General features: G+C 47.5%; 4 non-coding genes across 4 annotated transcripts; all 4 read left to right on the top strand.

Annotated features, from left to right (window-relative positions):
- The first annotated feature begins 658 nt into the window (after window positions 1-658).
- Window positions 659-750, top strand: trnar-ucu. The gene is given in 2 exon segments: window positions 659-695; window positions 715-750. It is a non-coding gene; the product is annotated as a tRNA-Arg (tRNA).
- A 1,113-nt stretch (window positions 751-1,863) lies between these two features.
- trnar-ucu lies at window positions 1,864-1,955 on the top strand. The gene is given in 2 exon segments: window positions 1,864-1,900; window positions 1,920-1,955. It is a non-coding gene; the product is annotated as a tRNA-Arg (tRNA).
- Window positions 1,956-2,243: 288 nt separating this feature from the next.
- On the top strand, window positions 2,244-2,335 carry trnar-ucu. The gene is given in 2 exon segments: window positions 2,244-2,280; window positions 2,300-2,335. It is a non-coding gene; the product is annotated as a tRNA-Arg (tRNA).
- Window positions 2,336-4,983: 2,648 nt separating this feature from the next.
- On the top strand, window positions 4,984-5,075 carry trnar-ucu. Its single transcript is given in 2 exon segments — window positions 4,984-5,020; window positions 5,040-5,075. It is a non-coding gene; the product is annotated as a tRNA-Arg (tRNA).
- Window positions 5,076-6,278: the final 1,203 nt, after the last annotated feature.

Genomic DNA, 6,278 nt, shown 5'->3' with positions numbered 1-6,278 from the left:
AGGGAGGAAAAGTCGGCAGAGGTAGAGCAGGAGGGGGTGAAGTGAAGGTTGAAATTGTTAAGGATGAGGAGGCATTCAGAGCAAAGGGAGAGGGAAGTTAGGAGGATGGAGATGTCAGGGATGAAGGTGGGAAAGGGCTTGGGGGGGTGGTAGATAAGGAGAATTTTGAGGGAAAGGTTGGAGGGGTGGTAGAGGGTAAGGTGCTCAAAGGAGGGGAAAATTCCAGAGGATTACGGGGATAGGCCGAGCGGGGACCAGGCGATGAGAGCCACACCGTCACCACGGCGGTTAGGTCGAGGGGTGTGATGGAAGGTGTAGCCGGGTGGTGTGGCCTCAGTCAGGGGGAAGGTGTCGCCTGGAGTGATCCAGGTTTCAGTGAGGGCGAGGATGTCGATGTGTTCATCGACAATGAGGTCTTGGATTGGATATTATATCCTGCATTCTGCTTCATTTGTTTGTAACCTTTTGTTTAGACAAGAAAATACAATACTCGTAAAGGGTTTTACCATTCCACTCTATGGCATGAGCAAAAATCCAAATAACAACACAAATGTATAGCTGACGTAAGCAGCAAATAAATCTCAGACAAATGTTAATCCAGAACAAACAATGAGAGAGCACATTCAGCATTAGGGAATAGGAGCAATGGCACCCAGCTGGCTCTGTGGCGCAATGGATAGCGCATTGGACTTCTAGTGAATTGTTATAGGAGTGATTCAAAGGTTGTGGGTTCGAGTCCCACCAGAGTCGTAAATTTATATCACTCTTGAGAGAAGACTTCTCAGAGGGGACCTTATAGAGGTGTGTAATATTTTAAATAGCATTGAAAAAGAAAATGCAGAACAATACTTTCAGATGCAAGACAGTGGAACAAGACGATGGGGGCAGGGGGGAAGCAGAGTCTCTTTGGAGCCAGTAGTGATATGCTTGGCCTCAGAATTGAGTCAATCCTTTGTAGCAGTTTCCGTTGTCCATTTCCTGAACTAAGTGGAGGCTACAGTACTCCAGAACGCTGCTGATAACAGACTAGCCAGCTGGCTCTGTGGCACAATGGATAATGCATAGGACTTCTAGTAAATTGCTAAAAGAGTGATTCAAAGATTATGGGTTTGAGTCCCACCAGAATTGCAAATTTATATCACTCTAGGGAGAACATGTCGTCAAGGACATCATGAGATTGAAAAAGGAAATCCATTACAATAGTTTCAGATGGACCAACACAGTAGAACAAGATGGCAGGATGGGGAAGGGAGGTAAGCAGAGTCTCCTTGGAGGTCAACTGGCCACTATGTGACCTGCTTGGCAAAGGAATGTCAGAATTAAGTCAATGCTCGGTGATGGTCTCTGTCACACCCACATCATCCCAGTCCTTGCCAGGCTAGGCTGGCTCCCTTTTGTATAATGGATCAATTTCAAGATCCTCATAAATACTTTCAAATCAATTCACCCGCTAGCACCTGCCTACCTTTCTGTCCTGCTTAATCCCCCACTCCACTACCTGACCACTTCACTCAGCTGGCCCCAGCCTCCTGCACATATCTGGTTCCCTCCAATCCACCATCTGCTGCCATGCTTTTAGCCATTTTGCCCTGAAACACTGGAAATCGCTGTCTTAATGCCTCCACTTTGCTCCTTCTATTCCATTTTCAGATTGCATATGAAAACCTTTCCTTTTTATGATGCCTATGGTCACCTCCCTCTCTCCCTGGTTCAGGATCAAGATCCATCACTGTTAAGCACTCCATGGTGATGCCCACATGAAGAGTGATTTATAAATGCAAGTAGTTGTTGTTGGTACTACAATTCCTGAATCAATGGTGGCTCAAGTATTCCAGAGCACTGCTGATGGCAGGTTCCCCAGTTGGCTCTGTGGCACAATGGATAGCGCATTGGACTTCTAGTGAATTGTTACAAGAGTGATTCAAAGGTTGTGGGTTCGAGTCCCACCAGAGTCATAAATTTATAGCACTCTTGAGAGAAGACATCTCAGTGGGGACCTTATAGTGGTGCATAGGTTTTTAAACGGCATTGAAAAAGAAATCCAGAACACCACTTTCAGATGCAGCAAGACAGTTCAACAAGACTATGGGGCGGAGGAATGAAGCAGAATTACTTTGGAGCCAGTAATGACATGCTTGGCATCGGAATTCAGTCAATACTTTCCAGCAGTCTCTGTTGTTCATTTTCTGAACCAAGTAGAGGCTGCAGTGTTCCAGGACGCTGCTGATAACAGACAAGCAGCTGGCTCTGTGGCGCAATGGATAACGCATTGGACTTCTAGTAAATTGCTAGAGGAGTGATTCAAAGATTGTGGGTTCGAGTCCCACCAGAGTCGTAAATTTATATCACTCTAGACAGAAGACGTCTTCAAGCATATCTCATAGAGGTGTGTAACATCATGGGATTGATAAAGGAAATCCATTACAATACTTTCAGATGGACCAACACAGTAGAACAATATGGCAGGTTGGGGAGGAGAGGCCAGCAGGGTCTCCTTGAAGCTCACCTAGCTGCTAGGTGACATTCTTGTGACCAGGAATATCAGAATTAAGTCAATGCTCTGTGGTGGTCTCTCTCACACCCACATCATCCCAGTCCTTGTCAGGGTAGGCTGGCTCCTTTTTGCAGAATGGATCAATTTCAAGATTCAATCAATTCACCCACTAGCACCTCCCTACCTCTTCGTCCTGCTTAATCCCCCACTCCACTACCTGCCACCTTCGCTCACCTAGCCCCAGCCTCCAACACATATCTGGTTCCCTCCAATCCACCATCTGCTGCTGTGCTTTTAGTCACTATGCCCTGAAACTCTGGAAATCTCTGCCGCAATCCCTCCACCTTGCTCCTTCTTTTCCATCATCAGATTGCATATGAAGACCTTTCCTCTTTACAATGCCTATAATCACCTCCCCTCTACATGCTCCCTCTTGGGGATGTCATCCGCAGACATGGGGTACATTTCCACATGTACGCGGACGACACCCATTTCTATTTTTCCACCTCTCTTTGCGACCCCCAGTCCCCTGATGTTCTGTCAGCCTGCCTGTCAGACCTCAGGGGCTGGATGAACGCAAATTTCCTTCAGCTGAACGTTGACAAGACGGAAACCATACTCTTTGGCTCTCATCAACGTCTAAAATCTCACAGCTCTCACCTCCTCCACCTACCCGACCTCCCACTAAAACTCTCCGAACCCGTACGCAACCTAGGCATCAGGTTCAACCCCCAACTATCCTTCCTACCCGACATCCGGTCCCTCACCAGCACCGCCTTCTACCACCTCTGACACATGACCTCCTCCGCCAATACCTTTCTCCAAAAGCCACTGAAACTGTAGTCCATGCCTTTGTCACTTCTCAGCTGGACTATTCTAATACCCTTCTCGCTGGTCTCCCATCCACTACCATCTATAAAATCCAGATTATTCAAAACTCTGCCGTCCGCATTCTCACCCACACCAAACTCCGCTCACGATCACCCCAGTCTTTGCTAGACTGCACTGGCTGCCTGTCCCAGAGAGGATCGACTTCAAGATCTTCACCCTTGTATTCAAATCCCTTCACTCCTCTGCACCCACCCTACCTCTGACCTCCTCTCTCCTCAAAACAATACCCGTCGCCTTCGTTCCTCCGGATCTGGCCTTCTCCTCGTCTCCCGAGTCCTCCACTCCACCCTCGGCAGCCGTGCCTTCAGCCACTATGCCCCGAGGCTCTGGAATTCACTTCCTCACTCCCTTGACCTCGCTCCCTCTCTTCCTATTTTCAGGTCTCTGCTCAAGACCTTTCTCTTCAACCGTGCCTTTGGTCACCTTCCTCCCCCTCCCCCTGGCTTGGCGCCGGGATCCGTTACTGTAAAGTGCTCTGAGACGCTGTCCGGCATGGAGGGCGCTATATAAATCCACGTTGCTGTTGTTGGTTCAGTACTGCAGGGCACTGCTGATAACAGACAGCCAGCTGGCTCTGTGGCGCAATGGATAGCACATTGGACTTCTAGTAAATTGTTTGAGGAGTGATTCAAAGGTTGTGGGTTTGAGTTCCACCAGTTATATCATTCTAGAGAGAAGACATCTTCAAGTAGATCTTTTTCAGTGCCTTGGGACATCCTCCCGACGTGAAAGGCGCTATACAAATGTAATTTTGTTTTTGTTGTTGTTAGAGGTGTGTAACAGCATGGGATTGATAAAGGAAATCCATTACAATACTTTCAGATGGACCAACACAGAAGAACAAGATGGCAGGTTGTGGAGGGGAGGTAAGCAGCGTCTCCTTGGAGCTCACCTGGCTGCTAGATGACATGCTTGTGACCTAGGAATGTCAGAATTAAGTCAATGCTCTGTGGTGGTCTCTCTCACACCCACATCATCCCAATCCTTGTCAGGGTAGGCTGGCTCCTTTTTGTAGACTGGATCAATTTCAAGATCGTCACAAATCAATTCACCCACCAGCACCTCCCTACCTCTCTGTCCTGCTTAATCCCCCACTCCACTACCTGCCCCCTTCGCTCACCTAGCCCCAGCCTCCTACACATATCTGGTTCCCTCCAATACACCATCTGCCACCATGCTTTTAGCCACTATGGCATGAAACTCTGGAAATCTCTGCCTCAATCCCTCCACCTTGCTCCTTTTTGCCTATCTTCAGGCTGCATATGAAGACCTTTCCTCTTTACAATGCCTATAATCACCTCCCCTCCCTTCCTGGTTCAAACACCGCCATGCTATTAGCCACTTTGCCCTGAATTTCTGCCTCAATCCCTCCACCTTGCTACTTCTTGCCCATCTTCAGATCGCAAGACCTTTCCTCTTTATAATGCTGATGGTCACCTCCCCTCTCTCCCTGGTTCAGCATCAAGATCCATCACTGTTAAGCACTCCAAGGGCTGCCCACATGAAAGGTGCTAATTAAGTACAAGTTGGTACTCCAATTTCTGAATCAGTGATTGCTCAAGTATTCCAGTACATTGCTGATGGAAGGTATCTCAACTGGCTCTGTGGCGCAATGGATAGCGCATTGGACTTCTAGTGAATTGTTATAGAAGTGATTCAAAGGTTGTGGGTTCGAGTCCCACCAGAGTCGTAAATTTATATCATTCTTGAGAGAAGATGTCCCAGAGGGGCCATCATAGAGGTGTATAACATTTTAAATGGGAGTGAAAAAGGAAATCTATAATAATAATAATCCTTGCATTTGATATAGTGCTTATCACATCTTGGAGACGTCTCAAAGCGCTTCACAGAATGTACTGTGAAGTCAATTGACTTTATATTTTGTGGACGATACGCTGGAGATTACTTTCAGATGCAAGTGGCTCCAAGGTCACATGCTTGGTAAAGGAATCAAGTCAATCCTCTGTGGCAGTTTTGGTTCTCCAGTTGCTGAACCAAGGTGGTTTGAAATACTCCAGGGTGTTGCTGATGCCAAGTCCCCTGCTGCCTCTGTAGAGCAAATTAATAGCACATTGAACTTCTAGTGAATTGTTACAGGAGTGATTCAAAGGTTGTGTGTTTGAGTCCTACCAGAGTCGCAAATTTATATCAATCTTGAAAAAAGATGTCTTCCAGGAGAGCTTATATTGTAAAAGATATTGAAAAAGTATATCCAGAACAATACTTTAAGATGTACCAAGCACAACAAGATATGGGAGAGGGATATAAACAGGATCTCCTTGAAGCCAGTGGTGACTTGCTTGGCATCAGAATTGAGTCAATCCTCTTTGACGGCTTCTTGCTCGATCATCTGATTCCTGAATTAAGGGAGGTGTCCAGTACTCCAGTGCACAACTGATGACAGACCAGCCAGTTGGTTGGACTTCCAGTGAATTGGAGGAATGAATCAAAGGTTGTGGGTGTGGGTCACACCAGAGTTGTAAATTTACCGCATTCGATACGGTCGACTATGCTATCCTCCTCCACCGCTTGTCCTCCCACCTAAACCTTCAAGGCCCTGTCCTTGAGTGGTTTAGGTCGTACCTCTCCCACCGTCTTCACTTTGTCTCCACAAATGGTTTTTCCTCCGGCCCCCGCACTGTCTCGTGCGGTGTCCCTCAAGGCTCTGTCCTCGGTCCCCTCCTCTTCACCCTCTATATGCTCCCCCTTGGTGACATCATCCGCAGACATGGGGTTAACTTCCACATGTATGCGGATGACACCCAACTCTACCTTTCCTCCTCTACCCTCAACTCCACGACCACCGATGTCCTGACAGCCTGCCTGTCCGACATCGAGTCCTGGACGACAGATAACTTTCTCCAGCTCAACGTGCGCAAAACTGAGGCCCTCC

This window comes from Callorhinchus milii, unplaced genomic scaffold (genome assembly GCF_018977255.1).
Source record: "Callorhinchus milii isolate IMCB2004 unplaced genomic scaffold, IMCB_Cmil_1.0 Scaffold3, whole genome shotgun sequence".
NCBI classification, from domain to species: Eukaryota; Metazoa; Chordata; class Chondrichthyes; order Chimaeriformes; family Callorhinchidae; genus Callorhinchus; species Callorhinchus milii.
This window is presented reverse-complemented; position numbering and strand designations above follow the sequence as displayed.